General features: G+C 51.6%; 2 long non-coding RNA genes across 4 annotated transcripts in view; one reads left to right on the top strand and one right to left on the bottom strand.

Moving 5' to 3' along the window:
- Positions 1 to 9,195: 9,195 nt before the first annotated feature.
- Positions 9,196 to 19,592, top strand: LOC120394484. 3 transcript variants are annotated; one of them, XR_005592308.1, is made up of 3 exons: positions 9,196 to 9,599; positions 13,127 to 13,299; positions 19,147 to 19,592. It is a non-coding gene; the product is annotated as an uncharacterized LOC120394484 (long non-coding RNA). The 3 variants fall into 3 exon arrangements; XR_005592306.1 differs by lacking the exon at positions 9,196 to 9,599 and adding an exon at positions 10,128 to 10,188; XR_005592307.1 differs by lacking the exon at positions 9,196 to 9,599 and adding an exon at positions 12,095 to 12,309.
- LOC120394485 overlaps positions 13,489 to 19,695 on the bottom strand; it is a 58,800-nt gene continuing 52,593 nt past the window's right edge. Inside the window, exon 3 of the long non-coding RNA XR_005592309.1 lies at positions 13,489 to 13,611. This is a non-coding gene — a long non-coding RNA (uncharacterized LOC120394485). The remainder of the gene's footprint in view (positions 13,612 to 19,695) is intronic.

Genomic DNA, 19,695 nt, shown 5'->3' with positions numbered 1-19,695 from the left:
CCAAATTTAAAAGTATGTAATTAGTAATTTGATATGTCGGGTGGTATCTTTTTTTTTTTTAATGTGTTCACTCCCCCTGATGATAGAACCTGGCTCTGCCACTGAGAGGGAGAAGCAGCCTGATGCTGGGTCCCAGGCTTGTACAAAGTTTCCTGCATGCCACTTCCTTCCTTCAGGACATGCTGGGAACTGCACCTGCATGGAGCAGTCCAGCGCCCCCTCTCCCTGGCAGTGTCATGTATTTGCAAGTTGGAGAGCCAGGCTCTGGTTGCTCCCGCATCTGCTACTGACAGTGCTGCAGAGCTGCTGGCTAATTCTGCTGGGAGGGGGTGTGTGTGTGAGGGGGAGGAAATAAATTTCTGCATTGTGTTGTGGCTCAAAATTCCTCCTGGAGTAAATGTTGGAAAATTTCCCCTATATACAAGCCTGGGTCTGTGCACAGCAGTGTCTATGGACGAGTCTATTGTCATTGTTGGGGAATGTGGGCTCAAGACTTGGCATTTTTCTCAGTCCTCTGAGTCCATCCCTGATGTGCTGAAATGGCTGTTACCCCTCCCAGAGTCTGATCCTGGGCTTCAGCTCCATGCCCTACTGTGAATGGCCTATCTCAGCCCTTTGCTGCATGGCTGTCCTGCTTTCCTGTCAGCTACACATCATGCCAGTGGAGGGGATGGGGGTCTCTGAAACTGATGTCAGGTTGTGGGAACTGGAAAAGCTTCAGAAAAGAGAAGCAACAATGATCAAGGGTCTGGAATGGCTTCCATACAAGGAGAGACTAAAAAGATGACTAAGGGGGTTATGATAGAGGCCTATAAAATCATGACTGTTGTAGAAAAAGTGAATAGAGAAGCATTATTTCCCGTTTCACGCAATACAAAAACCAGGGGGTCACCTGATAAAACTAATAGGCAGCAGGTTTCATACAAACGGAAGGAGGTACTTTGTCACACAGTGCACAACTAACCTGTGGAGCTCATTGACTTGGGGTGTTGTGGTGACCAAAAGTGTAACTGGGTTTAAGCAAGAATTGGATACGTTCATGGAGGATAGATCCATCAATAGCTATTAGCCAAGATGTTACTCCCTTGCTTTAGGTGACTCTAAACCTGTGACTGCTAGAAGCTGGGCGTGGAAGAGAGGGGTGGATCACTCCATAATTGCTCTGTTCTGTTTATTCCCCTTGAAGGTCTGGTAGGGGCCACCAATGGAGACAGGATACTGGGCGAGATGGAACGTGATCTGACCTAATATGGCAGCTCTTATGTTCTTATGAACTCTGCCACATATGACTCTTCACAAGGTTTTGTTCTTTTAAAAACTGATTCAGTTGCCCAGTGTCCTAATAGCCTGATCCCCAAAGCATGGAGTTCAGGGTAACTATTATTAAACCGCCTCATTGTATTCCATGCCATTTGGATCTTATGGAGGGAGTTTCATGTACTCGCCCCGTACTTACTTGAAAATCTTTTACCCCTTAGACAGCAACAAGCACTAACTGGAAGGAAGTGTGACCCATTGAGCGTTTGTTTTGGTCCCCTTGTCAAACTGTAGCTGTGACGTCCTGGCCATAAAGCTGTCCTGTTCTGGGGATGCCTGAGGCTTCAAAGGAATTCTCTTGCAATATCTTGCTTTCTTTCAAGTGGCCATTAGTTTAAACATATGGGGGGATTATGGTCTTTTACTTCTGAGTATCTGACAGTTTCTGTGATGTGGGCATCTGTTCCCAGTGTGAGCCCCACCAGCTACAGAGACTGTCTCCTTGATCTTGGCCAAGTTACTTAAGCTCTCCGTGCCTCAGTTTCACCATCTATAGACTGGAGGGACAGTAATACTCACCCTGCAAGCTAAGTATTACTAACTATCTGAGAAGATCAACATGTAACTTATGAAGCATCAGATGAAAGGTGATGGAGAAGCTCAAAATAGCATTATTAGGGTTTACGCTTTGAGTAGGAATTTGCCAGTTTTAAAAAAAGCAGGCCTGCACTTTGCAGGAGATCCCCATTGAAGTACACCCGTTACTTGATACCAGCTGTAAATTGCCAGGCAAAAGCATGAATGAACTGAGGATGCAGTATCGTGGGCGCAGTTATTTGCAGTGCAAAATACACTCCACATAAATGGGGGCTTGGTGTGAAGCTTATTTCTGTAGTTTTCGCACCCTTTATTTTTATCACTGTATTTTGAGCTAGCAGGTCAGGATTCATGCAACTGTAACTCTGAAGTGTTGAGTGATGAATACGTTTCAAAAGCATAATGTCTAACAGTCTGGTTGTAATACTCTGATTTAAGAAAAATCTGAAAATCATAATACACTATGCTATGGGGGAGGGGAGCTGAGAGAGATGTGATTAATTCCTAAGAAATGTGGTTTCCCCAGCTGTTAGGCCTGCAAATTCATGGTGATATTATTTATATTGTTACAACCAGGATCTCATGGTGCTAAGGGCTGTACAAACAGAACAAAAAGACAGTCCCTTCCCCAAAGAGCTTAGAATCCAAGTAAGAATCTGAAAGTCATTCTGGCTTGTGCATTGCCAAGAATTAGAAATTCTGCACCTGGAACTCAGTTTGACTAATCTGGCTGTACACAAGCCAGCTCTCACTCTCAGCTGTGCTGGCTTTGCAGTGCTAACAGAAGTAGTTTGGTCAGTAAAGTAAGCAGAAAGATAACAAACAAATGCACCTAAGTAGCAGGTCAGAGTAAAGGGAACTGTCTAATATCCTCGATTTTTCAAGCCAGTACTATACTTTAAAAATGCCCCATTAAGTGGATGTACTTAGAGCAGCAGTGAAGTTTGCGTTTTGCCTTCAAAACACTCCTCTTTGGACTCCTTTAACCAAACCTGTTGGGTATAACCAGATGCTTAATCACCTCCCACATTTAAAAAGCCAGCCAGCCAGCCCAGGATATTGTACCAATTTCACAATAAAACCTGTTTGGTGCATGTGTCTAGGGAGTAGAGAATGCATTGTTGGCAGTCCTCTGCTTTTTTTTTTTTTTTTAATGCAGAGGTGCATGGATGGGAAATTGGTACTTGGGCCACCATTCCTGCACTAGTTAGGTGCAGTTCTGAAAATGGGGTTCCCACAACTTGGTACCAGATTTTCAAGATTACCGAGGAGTTTTTGTTTTGTTTCCCATGTTTTGAAAATGCTGTTCCTAAAAGCTGTCCCTGGCTGTAATTTTGTTTGTATTTCAATAAAACCTGTTTTGGGTTGCTCAGACTGCCTTGTCCTCTTACACCACTTTAGCAGGCCATTTTATTTCCTTTTCCTTTGTATTTCCACACAAAAATGAAGAGAGAGAGAACCTCTTTATAGCATCTCTCTCTCTCTCTCTCTCTCTCTCTCTCTCTCTCTCTAATCCTGTAAGCAGCCCCGTCTGCTCTGAAGAATTCCATCATCTCAGAATGGTAGATTACATTACCTCCAGCACCGAGTGGTGAATTCTAGATTGTAGTGAGATTGGTGTGACTGAGCTGTGTGTGCCTTTAACAAGGCTGTGCATTGGAGAATAAAATCTGATTTAAGGAGGTAATTGATCCAGACTAGCAACAGGAAAATGAGCCCCCAGTAGTGGCAACCTAGAACAACACAAATAGGTTTTAGGCTATAGGTAACATTTCCAATGCTTAAATTACTTAAGAGCCTTTGGCCTTGTTGGTGTGGGAAAAGATTTTTTGGTTTAAGTGAAAGTCTGAATTTTAACCATTTGAGCTGCATGGGTCTGAGGCTCATGGACATTGAGTTCAGTATCCAAAAGGCCTTTGTTGGTTTGTCTTAATCACCTCCCACACTAAGCCACTCTTCTACTGGAAGAAGAGTGCCCCTGCAGGCGGGTTACACCACTAGCATCACTAGTCCTAAACAGCTGCATTGACCTGAGTTCCAGTCATGCCCATCGCTCATTTCTCAGTTTCCAAAGCATACAGTATTAGGAAATACAAAATTAAGATTTAAACGTAAATTCCATTGTCTGGTAAAATAGCAAGACTCCTAATTTATTGTCACAAAACCACCCCCGCCTTCACCCAAACCAAATTACCAGTTCTAATTAACCTAATTTTGAGTCTGAAGTGCAATAGCTACACTATCTTCATCAGTGTGTATAACTTATGGTAAAGCATAACATTGACACTGACCTTACGTGTAAACAAAATACCAATCACAATGACTAACCTATCTCCAGCCTTGGAAGTCTGTAAAACATGGTATCAGTCAGCTTCATGGCATTCCCCTGATAGTCAAGACCTAAATCCCATTTTCAAAGGTGAATGAGAAACTTGAGTTTAATGTAAACAGATTGTGGTGGTCCAAAATACTGTTCCTTGAACACTTCTCTTTTGGAAGCTATTGCTAAAATCTTTCACGAATGAAAGAAAAATTCTGCATAATTTTGAAGCCTGTAATGCAAAATTTAAAACAGAAGGACATCATCAGCTAGGGGAAACTGTCAGAGCTCTACACTGGAGCAATGGCAGTCTGTACCGGCAACCAGCTCTGGCCCAGAGCTAACGAAGAAGGTGACTTAAATCTGGTTGTGCAAAGGCTTATCTAAACGTGCTTTTCTGTAGGCACGTGTGGTCCTATTGAATGGGACTCTGCACATAGCATTAAATACATGTTTGCAGGACCCAGGGTTATGAGTCAGCCGTGCATGTCACACGAGTTTGGCTTTCAGAAGCAGAGAACTTTTACGTTGGGATGGGTTTGTTCTGTTGGTGGTTAGTGCTGTGCCCTTCAAACTTGAGCTGAAGTGAGAGCTCACAGTTTGAATGGGCTCTGGAATGATTCTGGTTTGGGAAGGTTCTTTAAGAAAGCATTCAGTTCCCTGGTGCTGCAGTGCATTAGCTCTGCTGCCTTTGCTTTGATCATGTTTTTTAGCTGTCAGTCTAAAATAGTCTCAAAATTGTGTTTTGGGTACTGCAAAGGGAAACAAGCACTTCAAGCACCTGCTAGAATTAATCCAGGTAAAAATGTCTGATTTGGGGAGAGGGGAAAATAAACGTTTAAATAACCCCTCCCAGGTCCCTGCAGTCCTGGGGTTCTCACAATGCAAGTGACTCCTTGTTTATCTTTATTGCCTGTGACTAAATTTTTGAAAGCACAGACGGTTCCAAGGCCTGCAGCTGTGCTTGTCAGACAGGAGTGTGAAATCCCCTTTCTTTATGTGCGGAGCACTTAGAGCAGCCTGGAAGCTGAGCATCCTTCCCACCAGGCTGGAGAAGCATCTCAAATGCTGTTGACCCCTTTATGGCATCTTAAGAAGCGGCATATTTCTGTCAATACCTTCAGCAAATTGTGTGTTGTCTATTTCATGTTGGCCATGAAATACAGACCGCCTGATGGAAACCTTATTTCAGAATGTCAACGCTGGGCGCTTTGCAGGGCAGGCAGCGTTCGCAGCCCTCACGTTCGCTCCTCACACGCGGCAGGCTCCCCGCGGGGCCGAGAGTTGCTTTTCTTTCTTTCCGAGGCGCTTTGTGTCTGGAAGGCTGCAATTGAGGCTTTGGCTGTGCAATCTCCTTCTGGGCTTTGCTTCCAGACTTGTTTAAATTGGGTTCTTTGCAGACTTGCTTTTCTCAGCCTCTGTGTTTGTGTTTCAGCCTGAGAGGATAAAAGCATTTAGCCACTCCGGTTCCATGGTGGAGTGAATAATCCCCACACAGCCCTGCAGGTGCAGGGAGGCTGGCAGGTATACTTCTTTAATTGCAAAAATAAAGCATCAACCCAACTTAATTTGGCATTTATCCCTAATCAGTGAGCGCTAGGGCAGGCCTGTTCCTGAGATAAGCTGCAGCTGATGGCTGGAGGCCAAGCCAGAGGCCTTGTCCTGTTACTGCAGATACAAGGAGCCAGCAGGGTGTGTGTGGGTGGGGGGACAGAGTTGAGCCCTGGGGTGGATGTTGCCCCATGAGCTGAGCCGAGGTTGGATTCTAAGGTGGGGTGGCTGGCTGGGGTCACTAGTTTGGGGCATGGAGGGATGAGCTTTAAAGTGCCTGGTTTGTTTCTGGGTCCCTGGGGGACTCCCCATTGGCTTTGGCTTGGGAGGGCGACAAGGTGGCAATTACCTCTCAAGATGCTGCCCTGGTAGGCCTGGCCCTGTGGCATCATGGGAGAGGGGACGGGAGTGACCTCTGCAGGGAGGGTTTGAGCCCACCCCTCACACCAGCGAGCCCTCCCCAGCCATGGCAGAGCGCAGCCCACCCTGTGGGCACAAGGGGGAGCTGGGATCTGTGTGCCCCGCGCAGCAGCCTCCCTCAGGGCAAAGCACCCCCGGCTCCTGAGGAAATGGCCTGGCTCCTTGGCCTCAGGCCCTGCGCAGCCTGTCCCACCCCACCCCTTTAACACCAGCCCTGCGCTAGCGCTTTAACGTGGCTTGTGTGGTCGCTCTAAAAAACCCACCTCCCCGAGGGGCGTCGCTCCCAGCGCTGATGCACTGTCTACACTGGCATGTTCCAGTGCTGAAACTTGCAGTGCTCGGGGGGGTGTAGACAAGCCCGCACCCTCTTCTGCCAAGCAGCAGGTCCCTGCGCCGGCTGAGCCTTTCTGGAGATCAGGAGGATGGCGGCGTAGTTCATGTAGCGGCTGCTTCTTCCCTTGATCCGGGAGCACCAGCTGGCAGGCCTTGTGCCTGTAACCCACAACGGGGGGTGGGACGGACGGACAGAAGAGCTGTCCCTTCTGCTCCTGGTGTCTGGGCCAATGGAGATGTCAGGAAAATGGGGGAGGAGGTGGGGGCAGGGAAGGATAGGATAGGGCACAGAGGGGGCAGGTGGGGGCAGGGAAGGACGGGACAGGGCACGGAGGGGAGAGGCGAAGCTGGGGACCGAGGCAGGGAAGGATGGGATGGGGTGCAGAGGAGGGAGGCAGGGACGAGGGTAGGGAAGGACAGGATGGGGCGCAGGGGGAGGAGGCAGTGATGGGCAGAGTAGGACGGGATGGGACACAGAGGGGGAAGGCAGGGATGGGGGCAGGGAAAGATGGAATGGGGTGCAGAAGAGAGGTGGGGATGGGGCAGGAAGGATGGGATGGGGCTGGGGGGGAAGGTGGGGGCTGGGGCCGGGCTGGGAAGGCTGGACTGGGGCCAGTGGGGTGAAGGGGGGCAGTGAAGGACAGGAGGGGACAGGGCCAGAAGAGCGAGGGGAATGGGGAAGGATAGGATAGGATGGGGCTAGAGGAGGAAGGCGGGGAGGGTAGCAGGGCAGGACAGGATGGGGCACAGGGAGGAGATGGGGGTGGGGAAGGCTGGGACGGGGCCAGAGGGGTAGGCGGGAAGGGGGGCGGGGCGGGGGGGACGGGACACAGAGCGAGGAGGCAGGAACGGGGGCAGTGAAGGATGGGATGGGATGGGGCCAGAGGGGGCGAGGAGGGAACAGGGGTGGTGAAGGATGGGGTGGGACCAGAGGGGTGAACGGGGGCAGGGTAGAACGGGATGTGACCAGAGGAGGAAACAGGGCAGGGAAGGACCGGATGGCAGGGCCGCCCAAAGGGGAGGGCAAGTGGGGCAATTTGCCCCAGGCCCCGCAGGGGCCCCCACGAGAGTTTTTTGGGGCCCTTGGAGAGGGTCCTTCACTCGCTCCGGGGGCCCGGAGCTTCCTCCGCATCGGGTCTTCGGTGGGGGGGTCCTTCCGCCCTGGGGCCGAAGGACCCCCACCGCCGAATTACTGCCGAAGCGGGGCCCCCTGCTACCTAAGACCCCAGGCACCCTGAATCCTCTGGGCGGCCCTGCGAGATGGGACCAGATGGAGGCAAGGGGCGAACGGGGGTGGTGAAGGATGGGCAGGAAGCGGGGGGGAAATGGGGCAGGGAAGGACTGGGCCAGAGGGAGCATGAATTTCTATGCAGCCCTGCACACCGCTTATGGGGGAGGGATTCCGGCTCCTGAGGGAGCTCAGGATGGCACCAGAACACACAGGAGGAGACAGGCCACACCAAGTGGCCCCTCTGCCATGGGGCACAGGGTGGCTTCCTGCAGGGCCAGCTCTGGGCCTGTTCGACTCGTCGGCCCCTGTGCAGACACAAGAGCCTCAGCTGACCAGCTCCAAGGACGTGCGCCTCAGTTTCCTTCTGAGCGATGTGAGGGCTCATGATCCCAACACCCTCCCAGGGCCCTGCGGGCAGGGAGCCTGCAGTGAAAGCAGCGAAGGGAGCCCAGAAGGGCTGGGATCTGCCTGCTGCTCTGCTGCAGCTAGTGCAGGGCTCTTAGCTGAGGGGTCATGACCTCCCTGCCCTTCCCATATTGCTCAAGGGGAGGGGGCCTGGCTGGCCGGGAGGAGAGGAAGGGTTCAAGGCTCTGTCCTGTCTCTGAGGGCTGCTGCTCTGATGGCACAAGAACCTGTGGTTCGTTGCCTGTTTGGAGATGAACCATGGAAACAGAAGGCAAGTGGGGTCAATCAATGTGATGAACCAGGGCAAACAGATGCGGGAGGCTGAGTCAGTGCAAGCAAAGCACGGCCGGCTGGGGCGACTCAAGAACTGGGCTGAAGTCGGACTTAACAAACAAGCGATGGGGCCAGAAAGTAATGGGCCAAAATCGGTGGTGTGAGTATTAGGGTTAAGTGGTGGACAAAATACTGAGCAGAGGAACTGTGCCCCCCGTGGCCTCCCTTGTGGGGTTCTTAAAAAGAGAAGGCAAAAAAAAAATCCCAGTCCAGCTCTCACCTGGATCCCAGCATCCCAGCTCATCTTGTCCAGCTCGCGTCGTCTCATCCTGCTCACCCCCAGGGCAGAGGGAGCCGACCAGACCAGAGGACTTCCTTCCCGGCCAGCAGACCTTGCTCTTGTTCAAGGAACTTTGTTTTTCAGTTGTGAGACTCCTGAAAACCATCCTGGCACCCAGTCCCCAGCCCAGCAGTGGGGACAGCCGATGGGCAGCGCTGCAGGGACGTGTAAGAACCTTGCATCCCCTTTGGGTTACTGTCTGCCCCACTATTTCTTCCCGCCGGTCCTCTCTCTCGCTCCCTCGGCTTTTCCGCAACTCCTGAAATGAGCTGCACTGCGCGCATCACCACAGCGAGACGAGACCACCCAGTCCTGTCTGAGGAGAACAGACCCAGCCAGATGGTGTCCCTGACAGGATGTGAGCCTGAGACCAGACCAGGTGTTGTGGCCGACCTGCCAGCCTAAAGCAGCCTGCCGTCCTGTGGTCCAAGAACAGCAACAAACGCTGTATTTCCCCCACATGTCTGTCCTTTCTCTCCCGCACCGTGGGTCTGTCTGGCTTAAAACCGGGAACAACGAATACTCGGCACACGGCAGGGCTAAAGGTGAAATGCCCCCTTTCCTTTTCCTCAAAGAAAGGATGGTCATCAAAATAAGAGACTCAAAAACATTTTGCCTCCAAAAAAGGCTGCAATAAGTTTTAATTCCGGTTGTTTTGCTGAATCTGTTTCAATATAAACACTTGTTTTGATTTTGTTCTTGTGTTTAATCAAAAAACTTTCAGCTTGAGAATAAATACTTAAGCCAGGGCCTCTGTAAAACAACCCAGGCTGCGGGGGCAGCAGATGGCGCTGGAGAGCTGGGAGAGGGAATCCCTGTGTCAAGTCTCCCTTGCCGCCTTCGCTGCTGGGAGGGTGGATGGTCTAGTGCAGGTCAGCACAACATGCGGGGAGGGGAGGAGGCTGTGCGGGCGGCGGGCGGGAGCAGGCAAGCGGCGGGGCGGGGCGGGGGGCTGAGGAGGCGGGTGGGCAGTGGCGGGGGGGCAGGTGAGCCGGCGGCGGGGGAGGGGGGCTGAGGAGGCGGGCGGGCAGTGGCGGGGGGGGTAGGTCACCAGCCTGTGCCCCTCCAGCCCCGACACCCCCAGATCTGCGAGCGCAGCAGGTGGCTCATCCCGAGGGGCCCCTGTTCCCCCCTCCCCCTCCCTAAACGGGGGTTTTGTCCCCGCACAGGGTCTCGCAGCGGCTCCCACCCCCGATTTTTCCCCTTCAGCCTCTCTCCTGCCGCTACCTGCAGCAGCTTGACCCCCCCCCCGGCCAGTAAATTTCTGCCCCCCGCTCAGACCCTGGCAGCCCCCCCGCTGCGATTTGCCCCCTTGAGCCTTTTAAACCACCCCAAAGAGGAGGCAGCAAATCGCCAGTAGAAGTGAGGGCAGCGAGAGGGCAGCGGCGACAGCGAAGGTTACTGGGCATGCTCAGTTCGGGTGCGCATGCTCAGTGCAGCCAAAGTAGCGACCCTGGAGCGGTGAGTGTTTCTGGCGTTACAGCCCCTGCCTCCACTGTGAGCCGGGAGCCCGGGCTGAGCCGCTGCTGCTCCCCAGCGGGGTGGGTGCGGGGAGAGCCCTTCCCTAGCGCCGCTCTGAGCCCAGCCGGGGACTCTCTGCGGGGCAGCCCTGGCTCTGCCGCCACCAGCCCCTGAGCCGGAGCCTGCGGGTGGGGCGAGACCCGGGGGAAGGGCCGGGGCCGGGCGGGAAAGTGACTCTGCACCACCGGCCCCTCCTCGCCCCAGCTCTGCTCCCGGGGGGGGCGGGGGGCTGCGAGTCCCAGAGCTGCTGCCCTCCCTGACCCCCCCCCGGCTCTGCCCCCCCGAGCGCCTGCAGGAGCCGAGCCAGCTCCGGGGAGCGAACGCCCCGGCCGGGCCAGGGACCGAGTCTCCCAGCCGAGGGGAGGGGGAGGAGCAGAGGGAGACGGGGGGTGGGGGGAGACTGGCAGGGGCAGCAGGAGCAATAGGTGGGGAAGGAGGCTCCTTGCTCTGCCCAGCCCCATTCCCTGCAGCACCCCGGGGCACATTGACTTTCCTGGGACAAGGTGAGGGGCAGGGAGAGGAAAAGCAGCTCGCGCTGCTGGGGGGATGCGCTGCCCTGGGGACAGTGTCAGGGGGATCCTGCAAAGCAACTTCTTGGATTCTGCTTTTCATCACAGCTGGAGCGCACAGTGACACAGACAGTGCCCTGCACAATTTCAGTCTAGAGGACCATTTCAGTTGCCCATAAAATTCTCAAATTTTGTACACGGACCTCGGGTCCAATACCGTTTGGCAGTTACTGGATGTAGTGTAGCTGTAGCCGTGCCAGTCCTAGGATGTTAGAGAGACGAGGTGGGTGAGGCAGTATCTTTCATTGGACCAAACAACAATACCAAAATATACAGAAGTTGGTCCAGTAAAAGCAGGGCCGGCTTTAGAGCGATTCCCCTATTCCCAGGAATCAGGCTCTTTGCCTACGAGGGCCCCACAGCATCCAGAAGAGGGGCCCCGCACCCTCCGCTGAAGTGCCACCAGAAACAGCAGTACCCGATTGAGCTGCCTCGAATTGCCGACGCAATCTTCGGCAGCAGCTCATTCGCTGCCGCTGTCTTCAGCGGCAGCTCTTTTGAATCGGGCCCTGCACGTCCTAAAGCCAGCCCTGAGTAAAAGATATTACCTCAGCTACCTAGTCTATCTAAAAGCTTTAGGGTAGGCAGTCTCTGTCCTGGATGAATTTATTAATGAATGTTCGATGGGAATCCATGTCTCCCATTTTCAAGAAGGGGCCGGGCAACTGAGAAAATTACAATTTTACCATTTAAAAAAATGTCAATTTTATGCCAATTCTGCTGTCGTAGGAATTTGGACTAGAAATTTTACATTTGACAGAGAAGGAGCACACAGTGACCCTGACAGACCAGGTCTACACTAGAAAATTAGTTTGGTTTAAAAATCCACACCACTGAGCCCAGGTCTACACGGGGGGGGCGGGGGTTGACCTAAGATACGCAACTTCAGCTACGCGAATAGTGTTGCTGAAGTCAGCATATCTTAGGACGACTTACCTGGCCATGAGGACGGTGGTGAGTTGACCGCTGCCGCTCCCCCGTCGACTCCGCTTCCGCTTCTCATGCGCTGGAGTTGACGGGGAGCGCAATCGGGGATCAATTTTATTGCGTCTACGCTTGATGCAATAAATGGACACCCCCACTCCGATAGATCAATCATCACCCGCCAATCCAGCGAGTAGTGAAGACCTGCCCTCAGTGACATGGCTAAAATGACCTAAGTCCCCATGTAGACAGCATGAAGTAAAAGGAAGAATTTTTCAGTTGACCTAGCTACCACCAGTTGGGCAGGTGGGTTACCTATGCAGATGAGAGAATCCCTCCTGTTGACACAGGTAGTGTCTGCACTGAAGTGCTACATCAGTGCTAATGCAGCTGTGCCACTACAGATATTTAAGGTAGACCAAGCCCTCTGTGTTGGCTGCATAATTTCAGTGTAAAGGGACCTTTTCAGTTGCTTTTAACATGCTCACAGTTATTAGATGGACCTCAGGTCTGATCCAGTCTGGCAAATCCTATGTTCATCTTTAGGGTTGAAAGTCTCCATCCAGGGGTGAGTACTTTAGAAAGTTGGAGGAAAACCATGTAGTTTATTTCTGAGAAAGAGCCAGTGGGGAAAAGTACAACTTAGATAATGTTTTCACCCCTCAGCCACGAGGCCGAGAAGTGATATAAAAATATAAATTTCTGAGCAATTCTAATGCCTTGGGCGACAAGTTTGACAGAGAGAGAATTCCTAGTTCAAACAGTCTCCTCTCTGCAGTCTGGTTGATATCTGTGTCCAAGTATACATATCCACACAGGCTGACTTTTTTCAATTCAGTAAAATTGGTTTAATGACTTGAGATCCAATCTTGCAAGTTTTTTACACACATGTATGTCTTTGAGCATTTGAGTGGTCCTGTTGTCTTCATTTAATGTCTATTATTGTGAGGGTTTAAAACTGTCTCCATGGATTTAGTCCTGGTGGGAGGGGTCGGGTCTATGCTGTAATTAAGTCACCATGGACAAGAATTTTACGCACTGGAGCTTAAAGTTGATTTTCTCAGTCCATATTCAGACAGCTAAATACGAGGCCTGATGATCAGCCCTGCTGGCCACTCAACCCCAAATTTGGAGGCTCAGCATTTTTGAAATTCAGGCCACTTAGTGAGAGACCTCACTATGGATATAGGAGCATAGCTTTAGGTTTCTCTTTTTGAAAATCTTGGCTCAAGCATCACCTCAGAATGGCAGAGTCTAGAACATTTGTCTTCAGGGGAAGGGACAAGAATGAACTGGGATGTGAAATTGTCTAGAGCCCCTGAAACTGCCCCAATTACCCTTCTCACCCTGCCAGACTTCAGAATAATGCCTATGTTTCACTCCAGATCATCCCATCCCCTTGAGAGACGGGGAAGGGAAATGGCTGCAGCGGAGCTGGTGACCTTCAAGGAGGTGTCTGTGTATTTCACTGAGGAGGAATGGGCTCTGCTGGACCCAGGTCAGAGATCCCTCTACAGGGACGTCATGTGGGAGAATTAGGAGACTGTGACCTCACTGGGTAAGGAATCCTGTCCCCTTGGGTACTAGACGCGGGTGGTCTCTGAAGCATCTGGGTCTGATTCTGTGCAGGGTTCTTCATTGGTTCCCCAGATTTCAGAGGGATCAATCCCTGAAACCCCACAATACATGTGTGAGAGTCTCTCTCTCCTCTGCACTCCTTACATGGAATAGGAGTTTCACAGGTATAATGATGGTGCTGTTCTCCTCATAATCAAGGCAGTCAATTGGGACAAGCTCGCTTTCTCCCACTGTTCCGAGGGCAGGGTCCACCTCTGGGGCATCTGCCATTTCAGGGTTTATCTGCACATGCCTGGTATAAAAGAAAAGGTAGCCCAATGGTTATGGCTTTGGCCTGACATTCAGGAGACCTGGTTTCTATGTCTTTAAGTATCAGGGGGTAGCTGTTGTTAGTTTGTAGCCACAAAAACAACAAAGAGTTCAGTGGCAACGTTGAGGTAGCTTCACAAAGGAACAAAGGTATGGTGGTGCTGAGCATTGCTGTGCTTAGAAAATCTCTGTGAGTTACAAAGCATGAGTTAGGGGCCCAAGCAAACTTTATCACTTTGATTTTATGTTTTCTCCTATGTCACTGATAAAAATGTTAAATAGCATAGGAACAAGAACTGATTCCTGCAGGGCCCCACTGGAAACAGAGCCACTCAATGATGATTCCCCATTTACAGTTACATTTTGAGATCCATCAGTTAGCCAGTTTTTAATCCATTTAATATGTGCCATGTTAATTTTCTATCATTCCTGGGTCAAAATGTTGTCTGGCACCAAGACAAACACCTTACAGAAGTCTAAGTTTATTATGGCAACACTATTACCTTTATCAACCAAACTTGTAATCTTTCAAAAAAAGATATCAAGTTATTTTGACAGGATCTATTTTCCGAAAACCCCTATTCAGGGGTGAGCGGCAGACGGTTCGCAACGGTTCGCGCGAACCGTTTGCTAAAATTAGACGCCGGACAGAGATCCGGATGCTAAAGAGCCAGGCAGGCAGGGGTGAGCTGGAGCCGGTTCGCACTGGTTCCCGGGATCCCGGTTGTTAAATTTAGCAGCCATTTTAGAACCGGTTGTTCCAGGACAACCAGTTCTATAAGGGCTGCTAAATTTAACAAAAGCTCCGGCTGAAGCTCACCTCCCGCTCCTCTCCTGCTCCGCCCCCTTCTCCTCCCCTTCCCTGCTTCCCGCGAATCAGATGTTCGCGGGAAGCCTGAACAGGAGGGAGGGAGGCAGGCAGGCAGGTAAGCAAGCGGGCGGAGGGGCTCGGCTCCTGCCCTGGGGTCAGCGGCTGGGCGCGGGCGGGGCTCGGCTCCTGCCCCGGGTCAGCGGCTGGGTGGGCGCGGGCGGGGCTCGGCTCCTGCCCCAGGGTCCGCGGCTGGGTGGGGGGCGCGGGCGGGGCTCGGCTCCTGCCCCGGGGTCCAGGTCCGCGGCCCGGCGGCGGAGCTTGGCTCCGGGTCCGTGGCCCAGCGGCGGGCGCGGGCGGGGCTCGGCTCCTGCCCCGGGGTCCGCGGCCGGGTCCAGGTCCGGCCGGGCGGCACAGCAGGGCTCCTGTCCCAGCGTCTGAGGCCGGTCTGGCTGGGCGGCGCGGCTCCTGCCCCAGTGTCCGGGTCCCAGCCCCAGCCCAGCTGGGACCCCATCTCCAGGCAGCAAGGTAAGGGGAGCAGGGAGGGCGTGATGGATAGAGGGCAGGGAGTTGGGGTGGATTAGTGTTGGAGCAGTCAGAGGGCAGGGAACAGGGAATTGAATGGGGGTAAGGGTCGGGGGAGTCAGAAAGGAGCAGGGGTTGGATGGGGCGGTGGGGGGCAATTAGGGGTAGGGATTCCAGGGACAGTCAAGGGACAGAGAGAAGGGGTGGTTGGATGGGGTAGGGGTCCCGGGTGCCATCAGGAATGAGAGAAGGGGTTGGATGGGGTGGCAAGGGGCAGTCAGGGGACAGGGAAGGGGGGTGGATAGGGCATATGGGGGGGGCTGTCAAGGAACATGGGGGGGTTGGATGGGACAGGAGTGGGGAGGAGGAGGAACCAGTTGTTAAAAATTTGGAGGGAGGAGAGAACCGGTTGTTAAAAATTTGGCAGCTCATCACTGCCCCTATTGATTTGCATTAATCATAGAATCATAGAACTTAAGATCAGAAGGGACCATTATGATCATCTAGTCTGACCTCCCGCAAGATGCAGGCCACAAAAGCTGACCCACCCACTCCTGAAATAATTCTCTCCTTGACTCAGCTGTTGAAGGCCCCAAATCCTGAAAAGACTTCAAGTAGCAGATAATCCTCCAGCAAGCGACCCCTGCCCCATGCTGCGGAGGAAGGCGAAAAACCTCCAGGGCCACTGCCAATCTACCCTGGAGGAAAACTCCTTCCCGACCCCAAATATGGCGATCAGCTGAACCCCGAGCATGCGGGCAAGACTCTCCAGCCAGACACTCAGGAAAAAGACTTTCAATATCCCAACATTGACCCTCGGTACTAATTACCAGTGGTCACGTTATTGACCTATTGACTAAATCACGTTCTCCTATCAAACCATTCCCTCCATAAACTTATCAAGCTTAATCTTAAAGCCACAGAGGTCCTTCGCCCCCACTGTTTCCCTCGGTAGGCTGTTCCAGAATTTCACTCCCCTGATGGTTAGATTAATTACATTAATAAAGAATTAAAGGAGGATAATCAAGTTTCATATCAGCTTCTCCATTATCTTGCTCAGGACTGATGTCAGGCTGGCAGACCTATACTTCCCAGGTTATCCTGTTTACCATTCTAAACACTGACACAAAAGTAGCTTTCTTCCAGTCTTCTGGAAATTCCCCAGGGCTCCAAGACTTATTGAAAATTAACATTAACCGTTCATGAGCTCCATAGCCAACTCTTATAAAATCCTTGGATGCTGACTTAAAAATGTTTAACTTTAGTCGCTTCTGTTTATGTTCTCCAGAAATACTAATGGAATGGAAAAAGTGTTGTTGTCACCAAATGATGAGACTATATAATCTGTTTTTCCCGCAAAACAGAACAGAAATATTTATTGAACACTTCTGCATTTACTGCATTATTATTGATAATTCTTCCATTTCCATCTAATAATGGACCAATACCATTCTCAGGGTTCTTTTTGTTCCTAATATATTTCAAAAACTCCTTCTTAATGTCCTTAATTCTGCTGGCTGGAGACTTCTGTTTGTGTTCCTTGTCTTCCCTTATCAGTTTCCTTCAATTGCTATCTTCTGATTTATATTCATTATTATCAGATTCCTCTTTCTTCCATTTGTTATGTATTATTATTATTATTATTAATGTTTTTTAAATAACTAGACACCTCAGATTGAAATTCAGAAAATTTAGCATGCTAGGTGGCTCCTCAACTAAACTAGGCCATGGGAGATACTCAGCCAAGGAGGTGCTAAGCCCTGCCCCCGCTCCAAGATAGGTGCTGAAGTCTGGGCTGCAGGAAGGCACCTCTTTCTGCTTGGAATTCTCAACTGCCAAGTGTCTTTTCAGCTTAGTTGCTGTGCTGTTTTAGGAAGAAGCTGTGGGGAAGAGCTGCTTTTTCATAATGTTTAGTTCAGTGGGGAAGGTACTAAGCTAGGTTAGGAAGGACCCTGCTTCAAGTGCCCTCTTCTGCTAAGGGGGAGCAGGGAAAATTTGAACTGGCTTCTGTTACTTTTCAGGTGAGTGCTTTACCTCTGTGCTACGGGATATTCCGATGGGAATCTCCCTCAGTCTGTCCTGCTAAGCTCTTCCAATATGGATAACTAATGTAACAATGATGGGTCCAGAGACAGCAAGAGTGAACACCCACATGAGAGGGACTCTGTAGCCTCGTGGTTAGCACACTTTCCTGGGAGACCCAGACTCCAGAGTCTCTGCTTCAATGGCTTTTTATAAGTTGCTTATCCACAGTGGAACAGCTTCAACAGGAGATCCTGAGGGAACAGCACATCAGAATCACTCATAGTCTAGTGCAGGCCTGCACAACATGCGGCCGGGGGGCCATATGCGGCCCGCATGGGCTCACTGTGTGGCCCGCGGGGGGTGAGTCGGTGGGCTCATTGTGCGGTCTGCGGGGGGTGAGTAGGCAAGCGGCGGGTGAAGGAGGGGGGCTGAAGAGGCGGGCGGGCAGTGGCAGGGGATGAGGAGGCAAGCCGGGGAGGGTGGGGGGCTGAGGAGGTGAGTGGGTGGGCGGGCAGTGGCGCGGACTGAGTAGGCGAGCCAGAGGGGTGGGGGGCTGAGGAGGCGAGCGAGGGTCAGTGGCTGACCTGTTCTACTGATCTGGTCTGGCTCCCATCCCCTCTCCAAGGGCTGCAGCTGCCTGGAGGTGCTGCCTTCCTCAGTCCCACCTCGTTCATTCCACAGGGCCATTGATTACAAAGCTGTGGGGGAGGGGGAAGATCTTAGTCTACTTCTAGCAAAAAGAAATTTTTCTTTTACCTTAATTATACTACCTTAGGGGCCCGCTATAACATATTACCAAGGTTCAATACCGCTGTTTCAGTGGGGCAGCGCTGGGGAAGAAGGGTTTGTTTCACTGGGGCGGGGGGGGGGGGGGGAGGGGGAATATTTCATTGGGGCTGGGCAGTGCTGGGGGGGGCGGTTCGGTGGGGCCGAATGGGTTCGGCCCTCAGCTGTTTTCTCTGGAGTAATATGGCCCTCACCGCTTTACGAGTTGTGCAGCCCTGGTCTATGTAATTTCAGTGCCATAGGGAGATTCCTGTCAGGGGACGCTAGCTTCATTTAAAATTAGCCACTGGGGGAGGGATCACATGAGAAGAGCAAGAGCCTTCCCAAGCCTAGCAAGGGAGACCCCCTCCCTTGCATTCCCTGAGGCTTCAGAGGGGTTAATTCAGTGGTTCTCAAACTTTTAGACTGGTGACCCCTTTCACACAGCAAGCCTCTGAGTGCGACCCCCCCCCCTGTTCTTATGTTCTAAGCTAAATGAACCCAAAGTTATGGAGACAGATATGAGTCAAGGAAGCCAGCAGAGTATCAGAAACCTGGAAAAATCTCTGCCTGGATGGGCTCAGGTGTTTGGTCACAAGCTGAGGTGGTTCAAAAGTTTTGGATTTTTTTTTAAGCAGAATTTTTTTATTGTTTCTTTAAACAATCAAACACAGCAAGCAACAAATATTTGGCCACACACTTCTGAAACCCCAAACCATGTTCAGGTTTTGGCAGACTAATTTCAGCTTTTCAATAAAAAAACCCACAACAAATGTTGAAGGAAAACAGACATTGTCCGTGATTTTTTTCTGCTTTTTAAAACCCCTAGTTTTCGATCCAGAAAAAGTTTTGATGGAAAATATTTGTCCAACCCTTTTAGTGAGCTTTATGCCTTTTAGCACTAGCTGATGCTGAGAACCAGTGATACCTTGTAAAGAAGTTTTCTCAAAACTGGGTTTGTGCTGAGATGCGGAAGGTTTATTTTTCCCAGGGCCGCCCGTGGGTGCGGAGCAAGTGGGGCAATTTGTGCCGGGCCCCGCAGGGACCCCCACGAGAATATAGTATTGTACAGTATTGCACTGTTTTTTATGGAAGGGGCCCCCGAAATTGCTTTGCCCCAGGCCCCTGAATCCTCTGGGCGGCCCTGGGTGGGAGAGGGCTGTGCTGAAGGTCCTGATTAAAACCCTACTGATGATGCAAGTGGGGGATCCAAGGGGCTCATGACCCCCTGCCCTTCCCTGATTGCAAAGTGAGAGGAGGGAGTTCTGGGCAGATAAAAGGGGGCTTGAGGAGGTGCTGATTCTGCATCCCTCACCTGGTTGCTAAGGGGCCCGATCCTGTATTGCTTAGGGACCCCCCCAGCACTCTTAACCTCCCCCTCCCCGCCCTTTGCAGATGGAAGCTCCCTTTGTACCAAAGTGCAAAGATCCTGGCGACACGAGTAACTTTGACAACTATGAGGAGGAGGAGATCCGGGTCTCAACCACTGAGGAGTACGCCATGGAGTTTTCTGAGTTCTAGGACCAGCGGCCCCCCCAAGAAGGGTGCATGCGGAGCGGGGGGGAGTTGGATTTTGGTTTCATAGATAAATTAAATCTATATAGCCCTGTGGCTAGGTCTCCCCCCCCAAATCCCCCCTTTCCACAAAGAAGCTTGAGAGTCCCATCTAGAGGGTGAGGATATCATCCACCCCGCCCTGGGAAACACGTCTGTGTCCTCCAACAACACTTGTTTCACTGGAAAAAAACAAAAGAACCCCCCACCCCCACTTCCTACTTAACAGTGTGCTTTGTTGTTAACATGTTTGAAACAATTACCAATAAAGTTTAAAAAAAAAATCAGACTGGCATGTGGCTGTTCAGCTCTAGGGGACAGTTGTCGTTGCTGTGATGAGCCGGGAGCTGTTCCTCTCCCTGGAGGCCCAAGGAGTTCAGGGATGTGGCC

This window comes from Mauremys reevesii, unplaced genomic scaffold (genome assembly GCF_016161935.1).
Source record: "Mauremys reevesii isolate NIE-2019 unplaced genomic scaffold, ASM1616193v1 Contig60, whole genome shotgun sequence".
Classification (NCBI taxonomy): Eukaryota; Metazoa; Chordata; order Testudines; family Geoemydidae; genus Mauremys; species Mauremys reevesii.
Note: the sequence above shows the minus strand (reverse complement) of the source record. Positions and strands in the feature narration are given on the sequence as shown.